General features: G+C 40.3%; 1 long non-coding RNA gene across 1 annotated transcript in view; it reads right to left on the bottom strand.

Annotated features, from left to right (window-relative positions):
- Positions 1-3,918: 3,918 nt before the first annotated feature.
- LOC135327148 (uncharacterized) overlaps positions 3,919-21,111 on the bottom strand; it is a 36,405-nt gene continuing 19,212 nt past the window's right edge. Inside the window, exon 3 of the long non-coding RNA XR_010387244.1 lies at positions 3,919-4,506. This is a non-coding gene — a long non-coding RNA (uncharacterized LOC135327148). The remainder of the gene's footprint in view (positions 4,507-21,111) is intronic.

Below are 21,111 nucleotides of genomic sequence, written 5' to 3'. Positions count from 1 at the left end.
TAATGCATACCCAGTCCATCTGCCAGGGGAACCAGTTAGTAATGCTTTCCTCAGCTTTCCTCACAGTACCTCAGAGTACCACACATTGTGTCAAAACTACTCCTTCTAGCCACACTTTGCCTCTCCGAGTTATGGAAAATTCAGCGGCTTTCTCTAAGAGCAACTATTTAAGGAGAAAGAATCACAGAAAAACTGGTCCATCCAACTGACTTGCTGGAGGAGAAAATAAGCCAGACATGAAAAAGAAAAAGAAATTTGACCATATTATACTTACAGAAATTTAAATTCCCAAGTGTATACTCTGAAATCAAAATGCCCTGACTTGGAGCACTAGTGATATGATTTTGCCAATATTTCTTTGTCAGTGAAGCATAGACAGATGTGCGTGTATTCAACAAACAGCTGAGGCAGTGGAACATGAGACCACTCAGGAGCCTTATTCCAGCTGTTCATAGCCCTCTACCTGCCCCATCACATCTGCCAGCAGAGCTGCTCTCTAACCTGTTTCACTAGATTTAATAAAGGCCTATAATTTTATTCTTTCACCATTAGACTCACTTGGAGTACCTATGCCAACAATTTTTCCAGCCCATATGAAGTAGTGATGGGGGACACAGAAGAGGTGACAGGCAGGTGACACAGGTATGGTATACTCAACTGCAACAGAGAGATGTCCTTCCACCATGTCTTACCTGCCCCTTGTTGACAAACCGTAAGCTTCATCCTTTTACAAATGTGACAGCCTTTTGCCTGACTGCAAGAGAAGACAATGAAATGTGTCACCTTACTGATAACTGAGCCTAATAGTCAATATAGGATCTATAGTCACTAGGCCTATAGTCAATATCAGATCTTCACTTTTCCATGAAAATAATACTGCTAATAGAGGTGGCCAGCAGCTAAGATCTTTCTTCTGCAGAATATCTTCAGACAGATCTTTTGAAGAAAAGTCATAGAACTGAAAATTTTAAATATCCTCAATAAACAGGCACTCTGAAAAGTGTAAGTTCTGTCACAGTTTTTGTCTTTTCAAAACATTTTTGGCTCCCCTGAGGTAACTAGAACCCAGTCAGCCTTGTACGAAGCAGCTGGGCAGCCCAGAGACCTGAGGCCAACAGAATTTCAGCATCCTCGAAGATGGGCCCCAGGCCTTCCTGATGCCAAAGAGCTGGGGAAATTGGAAGCCTTATGTTCCTCATCTCCTGGGGGTCAGACAGACATGCTGCCCCTAGGCCCCAGGCATTGGAAGCTGCTTTGGCTACGGTGGAGGAATATATATGCAGTGCAAAGAACAGATTTCTGAAACAATCTTGTGGACAATTTCACTTTTGTGGAATATGCCATCAAGTGCAACATTCCCAGACACCTCCTTGTATTAACTCGTGGTAGTTCACACACGTGGGTGAAAGCCCTCTGACCAAGTGTTGATGGTTTTTTTCGTAGAGGACTACCTCAGAGCAATTTCCCCCTTCATAAATAAAAGAGAGAAATAGCATTCCCAAGGTATAATTCATCTCATCTTAGTGTAGACAGACATATTGTAAGATGTATTGTCCCCTAAAAGTGCTTATTTCTCCCCATTGACTGGAAGGAGAATGTAATGTGTTTAGGCATTGTAATTACAAGAGATGAATCACCCTATACAAATAACAGAAGGTGAAACTGTAGTGGAGACAGATCTACTGTAATATTAACGCTTGATGAAGTAAAAAGAAGTCTTTTCTAAAATGAGGCAAAAAGTTCACCCCACTGAGTACCCAACCACTGAGCTCCACAAAAAAATTTTCTTGTTTTCTTTTTCACCCAGTACAGCTGATATTCTTTTCTGGTGTGTGGCACAATTTCTGGGAGGTGAATACAGAGGATGGTAATCCAGGTTTTCTTGTTCCTGGGAAGTGCTTTTTTTAAGCTGGGATTCCATAAATCAGGATGCATAGCAATGCCAACAGATCACAAGAGGCCCTTTAAAAAATGATCACAGGTCCCTTTGCAAGGGAGCTGATAGTGACCCCCCCCCCCCCCCCGCTTTGAGAGGCTAACACATCCCCTTACAGCAAGACTTTCATTGCTTTTTAAAGCTGCTTTAACACATCCTTGCAGTTCGCAGAAAAACCTTCAAAATTCAGCAGGGAGAAAGTCCCCAGGCTAAAGAAATGCTTTTTTTGTCACATCAAATTCCCTTTAACTTTGTCTGAGTTATAAACTATTAAAAATCGCAAGCTCCCCACTAAAGCTTGAATTCCTCAGGAAAAAAAAAAATATTTGGCACTGCAAAGTGCCAAAACAAGTTAAAAAAGAAGAAAAAGAATTTAAGCCTTTTTTTTTCACACTGCCAAGCAGCAACAGTGAAATCTGGAAGATCCTAGGGAATGGGACACTAAGCCAGGCCCTCTTGAGCTGGCGATACCTCTCCTCACACCTGTACATAGTCCCATCAGCTCCTGTCACATAAACCAGAATCTGATGAGTCCTACAGGATCAGGCACCCTTAACCAGTCTCTAAATACATGGCATCAGACACCAGCCATCCACCTCCTTTCTGGGATGACGATCTTCTGCCGCTGACAGCAACAGGAGCGCTGGACATCTGGGCCAGCAAAGCTGGAAGTCCCACATGATAACTTGCTCATGAGGAGGAGATTAAGGTTGTAGCAATAGATCTCTTCCAAGCCTTATTTTATTTTATTTTTTTTTAAGTCAAATTTATAACTGCCTGGATAATCTTAGTTCTCTGGTTAGTTCTCCATATTCATCATGATGTGGTCTACTTCTTTCCCTACGTGCTACTTTTTTCCCCTGTTGTGAGCTGATTCATCCAACACAGTGTAATGGTAGTCCATGCAGAAGGGGGAAGAAGTGGAAGGAGAGCGAAGTGAAGTTGCATGTGCAACCACAGATATGACTTTTCCCTCATCTTTGTGGCTTTTTAATGCTGATAAGGTTTCTTTCCCACATATAACAGATGAAACGTTGATAAGTAAAGGTGATTCTGGTATACACTTCTTTTTTATTTTCTGACCTTTAGTCCTGACTTTCTGTTTGTGATGATGCCACAGAGTTATATTGTTTTATGATGTTTTGTTTGCAAACAAACTTCACTACAGTCAGAAAACCTATTGCATCATTTAATCAGTGCCCCCACCACCAGAAAAGTGATATTATTGCTACATTTTTCTCTCTAGTAGCAGATGTAAAATTGCTGCAGCTATCCTAAAAGATGCAGCTAACAGGACATATACTGTGAGATTATTCCTCTCTCAGATTTCACTACTAGAAATTCTGGCCTGACAAAAATGGGGGGGGGGGGGGTTGTTTTATTTAATTTTCACTCTTCACATTTTTGACTTTTTAATTCCATACCTTTGTTAACAAGTGTGCCTCTTTTAAACACCTTCCCCAGCCTCACTGCTTATAATATTCAAATATTTGCAGGCAGTTAATTCTTCAGTTAGTCATCACTTAAGCAAGTTATAAATATTTAGCTCTCTTAATATTTTCTCCCAAGTTTCAGGCATTCTGGCAGTGCCATTGCCTGCTCTCAGGCACTGCTGAATTCTAATGAACAATTAATCTGAGCTGTGTAATTTAGCCTCAGAACATACAAAAGTCTGAATTCATCTGTGGCTGAGTACCGCTGCGACCTGCTACAACTGCTAAAAATGTAAAGGCAGATAAAAGATTATTATAGGCAATTGTAAGATGGCTAGTAAACCCTTATTTTAATAGATGCTTTCTTTTTCAGTTCTTTTCTTTGTATGAGCTAAAGGAAGATTGAATCAATTATCAGTCAAACCTGGCCAGACCAACACAGAACCATGTAGCTATTTTTTGAATGTTGTTTTCAGAATAGGGTTCAGCCTCAAAAAAAAAAAAAAAAAAAAAAAAAAAAAAAGAAAAGAAAACTAACCACAGAGCCTCTAAAATTTTTTTTAAATATCTATGTTGTTCTAATGCTGCTCTGAAATGCACACTTGGAAAAAAAAATCATAGATGAGACTTTACATTTGAGACCCTTTAGAACATTGTATTGCATATATATACATGTATGTATGTATGTATAATGTCCCTTTACTTATAACTTGGGCAGGTTGCATGCAAATGAGGAACTTCTAGAAAGGTTAATGAATGATTATGTGAAGAACAACATTTGCCCTACATGGATACTAGTGTTTTTTACTGCAAAGATTTAGCATATAGTGTGTGCAAGATAGGGCTTTAGGCCTGGGAATGAACCTTTTTGCTCTGGTAGAAGCTAGAAGTCCTTGGCAGTTGTTTCATTCTCTGTCTTAAACTCTGGATATTTTCACCCAACTTCTCTAGCTGGCGAGGCGAGAAGGTCTCCAGCCCCTGCAGGCTCTTCAGGCTGAGCATTGGGCCTGTCCTCGGCTGACGAGGAGACCGTGGGAAGGGAGCTCAGGAGTGGTGTGGAATTAGGGAAGGACCTGGTTCCCTTCATATCCAAGTCCAAGGATAAGAGTTTCTGGGAGAGCTGGGGTGGAAGACGCCCTGAAAAAGAAAAAAAGATGGAAAATCCCTCCAATTGTGGCTGGCAAGGCAAGAAGCCCATTGAAGAGAAGTATTGCACCGCAGACTTTTACAGCTGGAGTGGAACTGTTCTTTTCATTCCCCCAAGCCACACTGGTGTCTGAGAGGACAACCCATGTACAGGATCTCAGACATCAGTTTATATTTACAGGGCACATTTGAAACCAAAGGATGCAAAATTTCCTTAAAACTTGCATACAAAAATGGTTTCACTTGCTGTGGCAATGCAAAAATCAAAGAACTGCAGGTGGGATTGTACTACGCATGGAGCATTTTCATCTCTGAAGAGGATTTTATCCAAATGTTTATCAGGAGCAGAGCTAACTACTGGCTTTATCACAAAAAGTGTTCATTAGCCCAACATTTAGTGGCTTCAGGCCAGAATGACTGATTATAGTCCAAGCACGCATTCAGTATTATTTATCTAGTAGTAGCTGGTCACCTGGTCACAATATATCTTCATGTGGCTGATGATATCGTAGAGACTGTGATAGTTACATTTTATCAACAAACCAAGACACAGTCCCTAAGTTGAAACAGAAGAATGAGCATTCCTACAATGAGTGCAGAAATGACTTTTTATAGCTCAGTAGAGAAAGCAATAGTTCCCCTAAGACTTACTGCACTTTATAGAGACACATTTTCTCAATTGCTTGTAAGCATTTAAATGATCAAAATAATTCTAGAATGAGAAAAAAACCCACCTTTGAAACATTTCTTCCTAAGAAAATGAATAAAATGGCTACTACAGCACTCTGCCATATATTGTACATGATTTTTAATGCAGATCACTGTATTTTGACAGCAAAATTAATGGTCTTGTTCCAAGATTACCAACAGTTAAAACATTTTACTTTCATGGGAAAAAAGCTTCATGTGTCATTTATAAAATATTAATTTTCCATGCATTAGAGAAAGATTTTAAAGCCTGTGTAGAAAATGGCATACTTTTCACATACTGTGACACACTGTGGCCACTGAGGATGCAAACCATGGAGATATAAAAATGTTTTTGATAAACTGTTCGTTACTACATTGTTGAAAGGGGAATAATCCATTATTTTCAAGACATAAATATTGGGAAGATGGACACATACTTTCTGGTGACTTCTGTTTCTCTCAAAAGCTGCAAAATTTTTACAACATTCTCAAAATCAGAATACTCAATATGTTCTGAAGTTTATGAACTCATTGAAAGTTAGTATACAATAAAAACAACAACATATTTGTTGGTCAAGAATGTTATTTAAAGGCACAACATGGCAAAGCATAAAAACATTTAAGTGAATTTTATTCAGGGACATATGTTATATTACATTCAGTGGCTTTGTATTTGAATTGAGAAAGCAAAAATACCTTAACTTGATCCAACCTCTTTTTTGGAAGAAAAATTCATTGATTTTTTTAGGTAATCATAAGCATTACTGAAAGGTTGAAACCTGACAAAAGGCTAGATCAGGTTTGTTTGTATAAAAAAATATTATGTACTGAGAGACTCGATAAGCTATTTATGCATATTTCAGGAGTCTAATATTAGGAGATAGCTAATAATCTGTCTTCAAATCCTGGGAAGATTGCAAAATCCTGCTAAATATTGATAACCTTTTGGCAGAGCTTCAAATTAAAGTTAATTTCAATTGTCCATATGAACAGCTTTATGAGCTGATCTGAGAAAACAAAGATGTATTGAAACATACTAAAACTATTAATAAGTACCATTTAAATATTAAATTTAAGCTTATAATAATCGAATTGGATGTTTAAGAATAGTAGAAATGAACACTTGAGTGAAAAATACATGATATGCTGAAGGAAAGTAGTATTTCCCCAAAGTTCCCTTTAAATAACAGATAATCATTGTTTTTCTTGTAGTTATTGCCCTCAAAGACCGCAGTTAGCAAACATACAGTGACTTGTATAATCGTTATTGAAAGGACATATAGTACAGAAATAGTGCTTATCAATTCCACCTGTTCCCCAGTCCCCTGGGCTAGGTAGATAGTATTCAAGGGCTGGCTTGAGGTCAGGCTTCCCACAAGACCCATGTGAAGTGCTGCATCACAGGAGTATAAGCATAACTTGGAGAGCAGAAGTGCAGAGTTCCCCCCCCAAAAAAGGGAGGAGAAGGCAGGAAATGGAGCAACAACTGCAATTAATATAGAATAAATATAAGTTCATGCATAAAATACCTTGGCTCCATGACATAACAGAAGATGGCTTGTTACCCAGGAAATGCCCATCTGCCCAGCTGAGACCTTGCACTTTGCTAGGGTCCTAAGTCAGTTTTGGATCCCTACAGAGATGCTGAATGGAAAGGGATACAACAGGGCTCTGGTCGGTGGTAGGAGCCCTGCAGGACGTGCCTGGCCAGCCAAGTCTGCCTTGGCCATGGGAGAGGTGGTAGTCCTTCGAGCAACCTAGGTAGGCCTACTTCTGCTGCATCAGTACTTTCTAGAGTTTGCTATGCCTCTTTGGGGCCTTTTTTTTGGCATGAGATTAATCAGCAGCTCTTCAAAAGTTTCCAGTATGTTACACGTACCCCCTTCCCTGGGAACCAAGGGGGACAGGAACAGTCTCTGGGAGACATAATCTGGGGTGAACTGGAGGGAGGGAAAAGTTGTGGAAAGGGAAAGTTATCCCTTATGGATCTGGGAAAACTGTGGAGAATAAGCCCAGTGTTACTGTGGGATTTCTGGGTAAAAATGAGTAGCTTTGCATATGCACACAGTAACAAACCCAAAATGTGCTTCACTGCGGCCATTTTTTCTGTTATGACCACAGTGCAATTGAGATGTCACTAATCTCCTACAGCTCTTTGGTTTAGCCCAAAGGGACTCCTAAAGGTTTTTATTCAGCATCCAACACAGGACGTAGCAGTCTGTGAAACGGTTTAATTCAAGCAGTTCGAAAAGCCAATCAGTTGATAATGGCATTTTAAGGAAGCCATTTGTTCAACAGGTAATATTTTATGGAGTTAATAAGACAAAAACTTAATTTAAGGGTAAAGGCACTAGTTGCTTTTTCTCCACTATTATCTTCTAGAAGGAGGTGAAATAATCCCTTGTGAAAAGAGTCTTCCCTTAGATGCTCTTTAAAAATCATTGAAAGTGTAATTTCTCATTTTAAAAAGATGAATAGGTGAATATTTCCCACGGCTGTTTCAAAGTTTGCATCAACTACCTACAGCCAATGAGTCAGCTGACATTTACAATATCTTTGCTTGATTCTGCATTGAATGAAAAGTGTCACTTCTGTCAAAGATGGTGATTAAATGTGTTCTATTCTGTGCCCATCTGTGTTATCCTATATAGTTTCTTACGCTCCAAAAACGATTGCTCATGCTTGTGTTCATTACTGTCTTTGTATCTGAACTTGTTTACTGAGAACCTCAAATTTCTTTTGTTTAGCCCTCTGATAACATTTCTGCATTCACGATATCAAACGGAATGTGACCTTGTTGCTTCTTTTTTCCTTAAAGGCTTGTGAACCACCCACTCTCCTGCCACCTGGGTTTCCCTGTGTCCCTGCCAGTTCTACTTATTTACTCCTTTATCTTTTCCAGTGCTGAAGTATAAATACAAGGTTTGCAATCAAGTGCAATTTTCTTGCTTGATTTAAGGTATTAGGGGATGTAGTTGAGTGGAGTAGAGCTATGCACCAAAGACACATTCTTGGAAAGTGAGTGATATGATGGATAGGGAACAAATTTTTCCCGTAAGAATTAATGCAAATAGAGGGCCCATGTGTGCATGGTCTTAAAAATGAACAATTTAAACAGACAGGGACAGTACATATGAAATTGAGGATCAAGATAAAGAACCAGGTTATCAAGGTCATCAAGCAACAAAGATGCTGGCTTTTCGGAGGCTGGCCTTTCAGGACAGATCACTGCTCTGAAACATCTCAGCTGCTTCCTCCATCAGACTGAACTCCCCAAGTGAATCTTCAGTGTGAGCATTCTTGCTGCCTCCTTCTGCATGGCTACATTTTCTCAGTCATCATCATCTTCTTCAGATGAATTGGGGTCAAACAAGTGAATCAAGAGTGAAGGACAGAAAAACAGGTCAAAGACAATGCTTAGCAGAGCAGGGTACCAAACTGGCAACAGCGCTCTAAAATGATGGATAGTGATGTGACAGATAGAGGTGTGTTGCTGTGTATGTAACCAGCATTAGTCAGTTTAGAGGGAATATTTGTGTTTTACAAAACTACGTGTGCACATAACATTATCTTTCTCTCCAGTATATTCAGAGGGAACCTTTGTTTGCATTCAATTACTGCTGCTTTTTGATTAGATCTAATAAAGGAGGTAGGCCTAACTGAGGCTGATGTGGTAGCAATGGTGCCTACTGTCCTATTTAATACTATAGGGCCTTGATAAACTTGCAGTGGAGGATTAAAATCAGACCGCTGAAGCTCTTACCACCCTTGTGACAGGCATTTCTGCTCCTTAGGCAGAGATGTAGGAATTGCTTTTGAATTCACTCGTGAGCTGTGCAGGTTTCTACCTAGCACTTTGCACTAGTTCACAGAGCTGAAGACTCACTAAACTTCCAGAGCTAGTTCACAAGCAGACTAGGTTTTTCAGCCCTCCTAGTGGAAACATCTGGTAAATGGGATGGAAGTAAAAACAGATGCTGTCCTCCAATTTCAATGTGATAGCATGAATCTGCCAGAGCCTTCAGCACAGACCATAAGCCTCCCTCATCTGGCAAGTGCGACAGGTATGTACATCTGCTCTCTTCTAGAAAGAATCCCCATCTGTTGGTGTGTGAGAGGGTTCTCAGAAACACCTGCTGAGCCGAGCACTTTCCAAATTAGGCAGGGTTTGCAGGACTATCTTTAGTGATGTTCTTCTTTTTAGTGAGGTTTGCTGCTTCCCTGCTCCCATTCCTTGGTTCATGACCCGACGCAAAGGAAACAGGACGAGTGACTTAGATGCAAGTCAGCTATGTGTGTGTCATCAAGTGGTGCTGGTGCACTCCATCAAGCAGCTTCCACGCTCCAAGAACTGGTGAACTGAGCACAGAAGCATTTCCTTACCGCAAAAGGATCTGAAAGTATTTTTTCTAAAGCACATGAGACACTAAGAAAATAAAGACCACATGAAAATCTTGGATGGACAGAAGTAATTGACACAGAAATGCTGCTGTAGTCACTAGGACATGAATTTAATTGCCTCTTTAAACACAACCATTTAGTATCACTTAAAATACTCTCACATATCTAAGGCACCCACCAGTGCCACCCACAGGACTGGCAGGTGTAACACCAGACCTGCAGTTGGAGATCAGCTAAGATACCCTACGGCATCTGTACTGGCACTCAACCTATGTGTGGGCTACTTCTTTAAGTTCCTGATCACTACCATCAATGGAATCTAAAGGGCAATTGAGCTGGCCAAACATAGCTGCCTGTGTTAGGGAGAGATAAATAGCTCTTCAGATTGTATTGACTGCAAGGATTGAACACAACAGCAGCTTAGGATCAAGCTCACATTAGATACTTACATGAAGACCTCTACATGTAGGTGTGTATGATGTGGAGCTGCATCTCACTGCAGGAGTTGCAGTAGAGCACCTCATCGCGAGCGTAGCTTCTGTCATATTTGCTGTACCCTGACAGAGCCTGTTCTTGAGAAACCATAAATTTCACATCTCCACCAACCACTCACTCACGATCACACTGGTTTAAATTGCACCTAGAGCAGTTCTCCCAATTTTGAGGGGGTTGTTTCAGTGAGCTAGTTTCTCTTTCGTTCTTAGATACCCATTTCATAAAGCTGCCTGTTCTATTTTGCTTTCTATTCCTACCATTAGCTTGACCTGTCTCCAGCTCAACCATCCATAATTTTTTCACTAAGATTTCTTCATTAGAAATATTGTCTGTAACATTAATACTTTTTTAAAGAGAAACTATTTATTTATTTCTGTCTGTAACGCATCCTTGTTAGCTTTTCATTGCATAGGGTGAAAAAGAGTAACTTTTATGTTGACAAATTCCATGCAAGGTACTGACAGTTAATGGAGTGTGAAATGTGCAGGTATAAAAGCAAGCTAATGGTAGTTGAAAATGGCTTCTAAACGTGTGTGCCTATTTTGATAGCACATGGTTGGAAAAAATGTTTATGCATTTCAACTAGCTGTGCACAAAATCACCTGTTTCTGTGCAACAATTGTTTAATCATTGTTTACAGCAATTAAACTCAACATTTGCTAGTAACACTATCACATTGTTATTGTAGACCCTGTAGTGGCTGCACAGCTGCAGCAAAGAAAGGAGAAAAGAGCAGGTTCTGTTGTATGAAGTAGGATGAAGACAACATCTAGCATAATTTTCTCTCTCCCCTTTCCCTTCCCACACTTAGTACACTCCTAATATATACAAATGCATCCACATATATATTTTTTTCTGGGATAAAAATTAACAAAACAAAGGACCTGACTTTGGACTTCAAACCTTAGTTCCTCTGAAGGCACTAGCAAATTCCTTTCATCTAACAGCAATATTCCACCACCGACTGCTCTGAACAGAGCCCAGTACTGTGTGCTGGGCCCAGGGAGTGTGCACAAAATGGTGTGGGGAGGCTTTTCTGTCTTCCCCTCAAGCAGAGAGCACAGAGATCTAGCAAAAATGGCAAAAAGAGCAGGTAGCACCCTGCAGCCATCCTACACAAGAGGCTTCACTTGAAGACAACCTAACAGCAACAGGCTTTTCCTTCAGGCCTTTCCCTCAGGAGAACAGCTTTTGATCTATCCCTCTTCTTGTAGCCAGACTTTAGCTTGTGAGTCCACTTACAGCTAGCAACATTGTCCTCCAAGTCCTTGAAAGAGGATGTTCCCCAAGCAGAGCTCTGGTACTTGTATGGAGAAAATTCATGAAAAGTGGAGATTTGAAATGAAAGATTTTCTGTTTGCAGGTTTTGTTCCATGGAAAAAGTGGAAGGAAAATGAGAAACACATTTCCAATCACAGTCACCATAGTTTGGCCTTACCTAGGTACCTAGGGAGGTAGACAACAGGTCTGCGATCTTGCTTCAAATTAGGGCTAGCTTCTGTTTTACATGCGCTTTTTTGTGAAGCCAGGCTTTGGGAGCTAAGGGGTTGTTCTCTGCATACACTCACTAGGATTTGTTTGAACTGAAAAGGCTATTTCCTTTAAATGTTTCTAGCCAGTTTTATCCTTAAACTTACTTTACAATAACCTAGAAAGTACTGCTCAGCTGAAAAGCAAGTAGGAGAAAAGACAAAGAAAGATAACAAATGGTCAGGAGAGCGATGGTGTAGGCCAACAGCCTGAAGCTAGTATGAGCAATCCAGTTATCATCCAGTGACAACAGATATATAACTATACTTAACCTCACCCCGAAATGAAAATGAAGAGAAGAGCACAGGGTAACCTGTTCCAATATTCAACCACCCTCACAATAAAGAAGTGGTTTTTTGTGTTCAGTGGACTTTCCTGTGTTTCAGTTTGTGCCCATCGCTTCTTGGGTTGTCACTCAGCACCACGGAGAAGACTGTGGCCCTGTCCTCTTGACACCCCTCCCATCGGGTATTTATACACATTGATAAGATCCCACTGAGCCTTCTCGTCTGCAGGCTAAAGAGCCCCAGCTTTCTCAGCCTCTCCTGGTATGAGAGATGTTCCAGTCCCTTAATCATCTTTGGGGCCCTTTGTCATTGCTTAGTATTCAATTGCCTGCTCCTTTGATCTGTCACTTCAGCAACAGTGGTGGTGGTGAAGCAGAGAAGAAATGGTGAAGGGTGAGGTGAGGAACAGCTTAGATGAGGGCAGGTTTTCTTTCTATAGGAAAAAGTAGTAGGAGAGAAAACAGTAAGGCAGTACCCAGTTAGTGGACTGTAGCTGCAAGTGCACATTAAAGCTCAGAGGAAAGTGTAACTCTGAAAGTGGGTTTGAGGCTAATTAAATAGAAATGCAGGCTGACACTCTCTGCCAAAGAAACAACAGTCCCACAGCTCTTTCATGGACGTCTGTTTCCTTCACTGGAAGATGCCTTTCTCATTAAAAAGCCACACTGCCTTGTTCTTGTCTCAAAATAACTCAGAATTTTCTTCCTTTGGTTATGACTGTTAAGTTCCTTGTCATGGCAGGAAATTGAGTTAAACTGATGAGCTTCAGTCATAGTTTTCTGGAGTCAGTTTGAACTTCATGCAAGATCATCTGGGAGAAGTATATAGAGCTGCACAGTAGAGACAGGGTGTTAGTTGTGTGACACCCCATCTTCCCCACACCTGTCCCAAAATAGTGCAGAAACAAGCCAGGAATACTGACTGCTATTGAACCAATGACTTGGATTTCTCATGTAATTTACAGATGATTGAAATGTTGTTAACAGCTCCAAAATCCAGTCTCCAAAATCATCATTGCTACTTTTGGCCATATGTGTCCTAAATATAACTCGTTTTCTTCTATGAGAAGCATGATTAGGAGACTTGGTGAGCCTTACATTTTAAAAGTTAACTCCAGAATTATTTTCCTCTGTTTGTTACTTTACAGCTTTTGGAGTTTCCCGTAACGTAACTGTCATTCTCAGTCTAGGGTCCTTGTGGTGGCTTTGCCTTTTAGGATCCTGACAGGACATTACACCAAGATATACATCCATCTAGCCTAGGGAATACCTTGTAAGCACTAGGCTGTATCTCTGTTAGCCATCACTGTCTCTGGTAACACAGTAAGGCTGTTACAGGAAAAGCAGAAAAATATCTGGAGGTTATAGTGGACTAGGAGCTTAATATGAGTTAAGAACATGCTGCTGCTGCCTGAAACTTTAATGTAATTCTGGGTTGTACAAAGAGAGCTTTTGTAAATGGCAACGAGTGCTGTTTTGCTGCCCCACACAGTGCTGTAGGACCCTGTCTGGAGTACAAAGACGTAAAATAATGGGAAATGCCCAAAAGACAGCAACACAATTTGTGAGAGCTTTAGAAAACAGACCAAGGAGAAAAGATTGTCAGGAATCCTACATCTATCATCTAGAACAGAGGCCTAAAGAGGGACATTACAGCAGACTTCTCATAACTGAAAACTACTATTAAAAGACAGACAGAGGGCAAATGTTTTCCATGTCCACCAGGTATCTTCTAATCTAAAGGGAGTTTTCAGAAAGAGGATTACAACTGATGGTTCTCTTTTTCCACCAAGTACGGGACAGAACATTCTTTGCACAGGAGATAAACAAATGAAATATAAGAAAAAACCCTTCTAAGTGTAGGACTGTGTGGAAACGTGAATCTTAGGAATGCTGCTCATTTGGCTCTTTTAACAAGAAGACTACGAGCACTTCCAAGGACATACGCTTATCCTTCCTCAGAAAAGGGAGATAGCTACAAAGATTTCTTCAAGTCTTCTCCAAGATCAGTAATTTCTGTAATTCATAAACTCAAAATAAAATAAATACATAATAATAAAATAAAATAAATAAAATACATAAATTCAAAAACATACCCGTGCAAAACAGAAATCCTACAGTCACCTTTCAATCAGAGACTCCCAACAAACTGTCCCAACACTGAAACAACATGTCAAATGCAAAAAAATGGTACTGTCATCAGCAGACCCTCCTAGAGAGATTTTGTTCGTCAAGTGTCTGTTGGTATTAGTTGCCAAGCTGGCAGCTGTCATAGTAAAGTCCTCTCTTGCATGGATGCTTCTCCTTTTCCTGATAATATTTCCTGCTAGTCTAGTACAGGTTATATATAATCACTCTTCTCTCTTTATTTCTGCTTATAGCAATTTGCTGTTTTCATAGAATTCAGGCACCTTTCATTTTATTTTGCACTATCTATAACATAAATATACAAACACCCATACGTTAAGTAGACTTTTACAATGGAACAGCTGTCTTGGGTTTAGCAGTATCATTCAAAGAGCTTTCAAGAGCACTTATTCTGAAATCACTGAAGCAGGTTTGTTCCTCTAGCAGAGTCCCCAGTGAACACTCAGCAAAGCACATGCCTACCCACGGTGTGATATGATCCAGTTTTAAGAGGAAAGCAGGATGGACATCTGAAAGAGGAGGTGCTGTTTCAGTGGCTGAGACTTTACTGAAAAGAAATGCTTTTGAAGGAGACACTGTTCATAGCTGCTTCAGCCCCAGGCCAGGTTTTAACAACAGGTAGGCCACAAAGTTCTGTCACGTACCCAGTATTTTCCCTGTCTTAGGCCTCTGCATAAAAATGAGATGAAATGGAAGAATAATGTGTGCATGTACGCCTAATGATTTATCCTGTCAAACTGTGGTACCAGAGCTGAACGAAGATCTACAGTTATCATCCAAAAGCCCTTATCACCTATAGTGTTCAGATATAAATTATATTCTCTCCAAAGACTCATAAATCCTAATTAGCTTCAACTCTAAAGCCTTAGAGGCTCTGATTAAGGAGATCATAGTATCTCATTCTGCTGTTGGATCTCTCAAGAAGCAAAGTACAGCATTTGAAGAATAGTCTGATATAAAGTTAATAACCTAAGTGCATCATGTTCAGACCTGATGTCTTTCATTAAGAAAATGCCAGTTGTCCCGTTTGGGAGTTCATAAGAAAGGCTAGGACAGATAAAAAGGAAACATTTACAAGAGGAGTGTGGCAATTTAGCAATGCAGTTCTTGTGAATGCCTGTAAAAATATTCATGACATCACAAATGTATTTTATACTGGTGTTATTTGCAATAGAGCAATTTGGGCACTTGCATTTGAATTATAGCCTTACCGGTTTGTAACTGGAAGAGTGCTGCAGGACTTACTGCTTTACTGGCATGAATTTTTCACTGCAACCTGGAGAGCCCACTTTCCCTTGAGCTGTCATTTTGTCTTCCTATATCTAAGGCTTCCTTAAGAGACACAAAAGCCAGTTGCTTCTCATGCTCTGAAATTCTTTCCTTCTGTCTTAGTCTGTGCTTTCCTTGCTTTTGTTCTAAGCTTGTCCTCCCCCCCCCCGCCCCCCCCAGCTTTTATGGCATGCTCTCATTTTACTTTTTATTTCCTGCCTGCAAACCCACACTCCTCCTTTTTCCTGTTCTTCGCATCTGCAGACTTACTCCATTCCTCAAATATGCTTTTGGTATGCTGCCTCAAAAATTCAATTTGAGCTTTCTTTAGTTCACCTCAGCCCCACTTTACTCACAGACTGTATGTTACCAGATAAATTCTGCAGCATTATGATGCTCTGCTTACCTCAAGGAGAGACCTGTCTGGTATCGGTAGAGTAGCATCCAATTGCACTTCGGCGTGTTAAAGCTAGACTTCTTGCCCCATCTGTCCACACAGAGGTGGCTCCCTACAGTGATTTTGTCTCCTTGAAGATCTGTAGAGTGCTATATACTCAAATAACTGCGGGTAACAGGCAGAGCGGATTTTGGAAGTATTCTTCCCATTTAAAATGTTGACCACAAATTTAAGAGCAAATATAGCTGTCTTGTTGAAAGAAAAGAACTGTGGTGTTTGTATTCCCTGTCTTCACCTTCCGCACTTTGTTGTTTTCCTTCCCTCCCTTCCTTCTTCCTTCAGCTGGAAAGAGGTAGGGAAAAGCAATAAATAGGAAGAATGAGAGAATCTCCCAAATTTTCCTACTTCTCTCATTCTCTATTTTCTTTCTCTCTCTCTCTTTCTCACAAACACACTTTTTAAGTAGAAAGAAAGAAAGTGAAAGGAACTCCGAAAATCCCAACTCTTCTCTTCCTTTTTAATCTTCCTTCTTCCCTCCCACTGGGAAGAGGAACAAACCACAGGATACCTACATGAAATGAAGGTGACTTTCCACCTTTTAAAGACTATCTACTTCAAAATCTTCCCAAAGAAAAACAGTTCAGTCAGTTCTGATCATGGGTGTCTTTAAGGTGACAAGTTAATACAGGGGTCTTTCTCAAGGAAACAGTGAGCAGCTTGAGATCTTACATAAGGAAACAGTGAGCAGCTTGAGATCTTACATTATACCTCAGGTTTTCCTTTGCTTTTTGTGCTGGTTAAAGTATCTTCCATTGCCACAAAGCTGACAGAGAAACAGCAGTTAATTACAGCTGAGTCTGCAGTAATTTCTTCTGCATAACCCCCCCCCACACACACTCTACATATTCATGCAGCTTTTACCCTCTGCCTGTTTCCCTTCTCGACTTTGATTTGCCCTCAGCTTTTTGCAATGTAACGCAGCTCCCTAAGGAGTTGGCCTTTGTATTTCAGAGGGATATTTGGCTTCCCTAAGCACACAGAAATTGCATGTGTTCTGCTGAATCAGAGGATATTCACATCCGTGTGAGAGACTGAACTTGTTCTGCATTCAGTGATTGCACCATGAAAGCTTCTGAAGCCATGGAAGAGACAGTGTCAACAGAGACCTGATCTTCAGGAGAATCGAGCAGGAATTTTACGTGGCTGCTCTCAGGATGGGTGGCTAACGCAGCCATCCGCTTGTTACCCAGCCACGAAGCTGAGGATGGTCTGTGGATGGGGCTACATGCAGCCCCTGTCATTCCTTCCCTACAAAATCTGTGTCTCCACCAAAAGCTCACTACACCGGCTGAGGCTATGATGAAGATCGGGAGCCCAGAACCGCTGAACGATAAATCGTGGCTATTTACGTTCCTCACTGACTGCAGCATCTTCATGTAGGGCGATGCACAACAACTAACAGGGTGGGGGGCAGGCGGCAGGTTTGCACTGCCGGGCTGAACGCAGAAAGGAGACGTACAGTTTGAGGTCACATCTCCTCTTCACTTTTTCCCCCGGGCTTCCCGCGGGAAGACATCTGCCATCTCTCAGCCAAAACACAGGCATCTGTTCCTGTTAGCCAGCGTCAGCAAACAGGACAGTGATGGTCAGATTTCTCCTTATACAGATAGAGGACTTTGTCACAGTAAACGAGTAAGGTATGAAACCTAAAAACTGTCATGAATCCATTCTACTCCTCTGAAGAGTTGGATCTTAGTTTGCATTTGTCTTCTCACTTTATAAAACCAACGTTATTTTTTTAGCTGAGACAGAAAACAAGACTGAGCAAAATATTTTGGAAGCTAAGTTTTTCCTTTTTTATACTATTGCATCAAACCTCCTCAAATTAAAAATTTTACAGTGAAAATGTAAGGTGCATGCTTCTACTTACCATATAATAAGAAGAGTAATTTATCCCAGCGGAAGATATCAATGCTCCAAGAACTTTTGTTGTCCTAGATACAACAGGGCTGAAAGGATTTCAGCTATCTCACTTCTGGCACCAGCATCTTGCTTCCTAAACTCAGAAATCTTTGTTGGCAGGGAAAGAAAAGAGCAAATACTACGCCTCCCACAAGCTGCTGGTAGCACTTTTCAGAACAACGTAATAAGATGTTAAGTAAAAATACCCAAAAGATAGGATAAATACTCCTCAGGACCATTCCTTCTAAAGTTAACCGCTGAGAAATTTTTTACATATATATATAAAAATATGCACATATATGCTATATATAATAGATCTATATTGTACTATATATAGGATGTAGTAATAATATAAAAAATAAATAAGTATTAATTTGTTGCGCAACTAGGAAATATCAAATTAAACTTATAATCCAAAGCTTCATAAGTTAGTTCCACCAAGTTTGGAAAGCGCCTACAGAATTTTGAACAACGTGAAATCAGTACTATTGATAGAATAAAAAGAAATCCTGAAAATGGGAAAAAGTGATTTGGAAAGCAGTTATAACAAAGTAAGTTTGTGAGTATTAAATGAAGCACGGCTCTGCCATATGCTGTGAAAATAGCAAAAATGCAATTTGAAAATGAATACAGAAGACATCATAACAGTGACTGCCTATATATTTATGGTATTTTGGGGATCAAACCAAGGCCTTGATCTTGCCAATTTGAGACTAGTGAACAGAATTACCTTGTATGCTCTGTATTAGGCACATTTGCTTCCTCTTGCAGGATCCTCTCTCAGCAACTTGAAAGTACAGAAAACCACATCCACAGGGAACCCAGTTTTGCAGCAATGTATAAATAACTGTTTTTCCTGTTGGTGGTTTTGCCTAACCAGATCTGCAGCTAGAACTGGGCACACTTTGTCTCTAGTTCACAATCTCTACACTGCTGCCTTTTTAGACCCAGGTTTTCTCTGAGCATTGCACAGCTGAACTCAGGGAACTGCACACATTTACATCAGCTGAGCTTGTGGCCATCAGGCCTGCTGGAAAAAGATTGTCTCCTCTCAAAAGTGTGCAAAGTGTATACCAGTGTACGGCTGCTCAGCAGCAGTTCCTGCCTGTAGGTCATGAGTAAGTTCAACTCCATGCAAATAAAACGAACCCCTCAAGAAGCTACCTGGAACTAGGCAAGTTTATTATTTAATCTGAGCTGAGCACTCAATTCCCAGTTCACTAGACAGGCAGAAATTCTGTCTTAGTCCACCCTTTACTAAGGAAAAGTTATTTTGCTTTTCTGTCAAATGCAGTGAACTCTTCAACCCTCAAATTTAATGCAGGGGCAATTTAATTAGCTCACAGGTTTAGTCTTTTAATTGGATTTGAGTGAATCAACCTTTCTGAAACGCAAGAAAAAGAGTTCTTGGCTTTCATGGATGCTATTCCTGCTTGCATTTCAGCTAGTACTAGAAGCACAGTTGTTTCTCTTTGAGGAGGTCAGACTGAAACAGTGGCATCCACTGTAGTTTTATTATTTTAGTAACAGAAAAATGTGAGAAAACTGGAAGTTATAAAACAAGCTCTCCCCTTCTTAACCTATTTTTGAATGACGGAAACGTCAGTTAGGCTAATTGACTACCATGCTGTACCTTCAACTATCAAGGAAAGAAAAAACAAAGAAAGGGAAAAATATTCACTGCTAGGTGAGAAATAATTCCTGTCAGCTTCATCATGAGAATGTGGCTCTTGATCCACGTGAGGACAGGCTGGTAGGTGAGATCAGAAGTGACGTCCATAGAAGTGTCAGTTCCCTTAGCTGTGTTAAGTAGAGCAAATTGAATAAAACAGTGAAGACCAACCAGATTAGTCTAGACTAAATTAACAGGTGGCTCCTCCTGTATTCTGGCAGCACTAGCTAGTTGAGGAGGCATTACAAAACCTGGCCTAAACCAAACCAAACCAAACCAAACCAAACCCCCTCAATAACAACTCTATTTTAACCTGATAAACAGTATGTTTTGAGATGGAATCAGCACTCTATCTAGAAGATATGTAAAGAGAAGGATTTTTCTTTGTTTCTTTTTTAACTACAGTGAATTAGTAGGCTTTGTTAGGAGGTGCATAGCTGTGCTAACGGGGTCATGATCTCCAACAGTAGGAGCGTCTAGATGGTGCCCTAATGCAAACAACACTTCCCTGCTGTTCCCAGTGCACGGGCAGACAGCAGTGGGCAGTGGGTATTATTATTTTTGTGTTTATGAACCATGTATAAACCTCAGCAGAGTCTGGGGCTGAGAACATGGTCCCATAGTGATATTGGGCATGGTATAAAAGCAGAATGGGACAGTGTTCTTCCCTCCAGGAGATTTTCAGTCCAGCTGGACAAGAAGCACTGTAAAAGGAAACAAAGGCACAAAGAGGTGAAATGACTTGGCCAAGACTACGTAACAAATCACTGGTGGAGCAGGGAATAGTGATCAGCTCTCCTGCATCGCAGAGCCCCTGTCTTTGAGACTGTACATTTCTTAAAAGCATGTAAGCTGTTTTCACACATGCTTCTACAGGATTAGCAGTAAACAGTGTCAGAGGAAGGCCCTCACAGGTGGGATATTCAGTGCTACCAAAGAGAGTTAAGTATTTGAACTCATTTTAAAAAAAGAAATTCTCCCTTTAACAGCAATATACAAAAAAATTGGAATTCAGGAAAGGTAATGAATTCACATTCTGTGACTTCGCTTGTAAACACCAAGGTACACAGTGACATTTAATTTTCTCACATTTATATTCCTAGGAGGAATTATACATCTGGTCACACAGATTTATTGCTCTTAATTGCTTCCCACCACTTGGTATAATATTAAGAAGGTTAAAAAAAATAAATTAATACCTATCATGAGGTCCTGAGTGCCTGCGGATTATGATGATAGAACTTTCCCTCTGAAACAAAAAGCATTTTAGACATGAATTTGCACTACAAAATAGAGGGGAAGAAAGGAGAAAGAAAAGTAAGTGAATGCTGTTTTGAGCCATATGCACGATAGGACATTTATGGGCGTAAATGCTGTCTTTTCTGGTTGGTGGGAACATGTGCACTCTGTTGCATCTGAAGTCCTCAGTTGTGATTTGCTTATTGCATATTTCTGAGCAAAGACCCTGGAGGGTAGGAAGCTCCTGGTTCTGCTGGTCTGCATCTAACAGCAGCCCGATGAGTTCATCCATTCCCAACCACTTGCACTCATCTAATGTTTTCCATTCACACTTTGCAGTAATGGGGGAATTAGGGAGGTTATTAAACAAAGCTTTCCTGCAGAAAGCTTTGCTCTCTTTCAAACACTTCCAGCTTCTGAGGAAAAACTTGTCTTTTAAATGTGGAATAATTTATCTTAATAAAAATATCTTGAATATTTTCAATATTTTTCTGAAGAACATTTTCC

Source organism: Dromaius novaehollandiae, chromosome 1 (genome assembly GCF_036370855.1).
Source record: "Dromaius novaehollandiae isolate bDroNov1 chromosome 1, bDroNov1.hap1, whole genome shotgun sequence".
Classification (NCBI taxonomy): domain Eukaryota; kingdom Metazoa; phylum Chordata; class Aves; order Casuariiformes; family Dromaiidae; genus Dromaius; species Dromaius novaehollandiae.
Note: the sequence above shows the minus strand (reverse complement) of the source record. Positions and strands in the feature narration are given on the sequence as shown.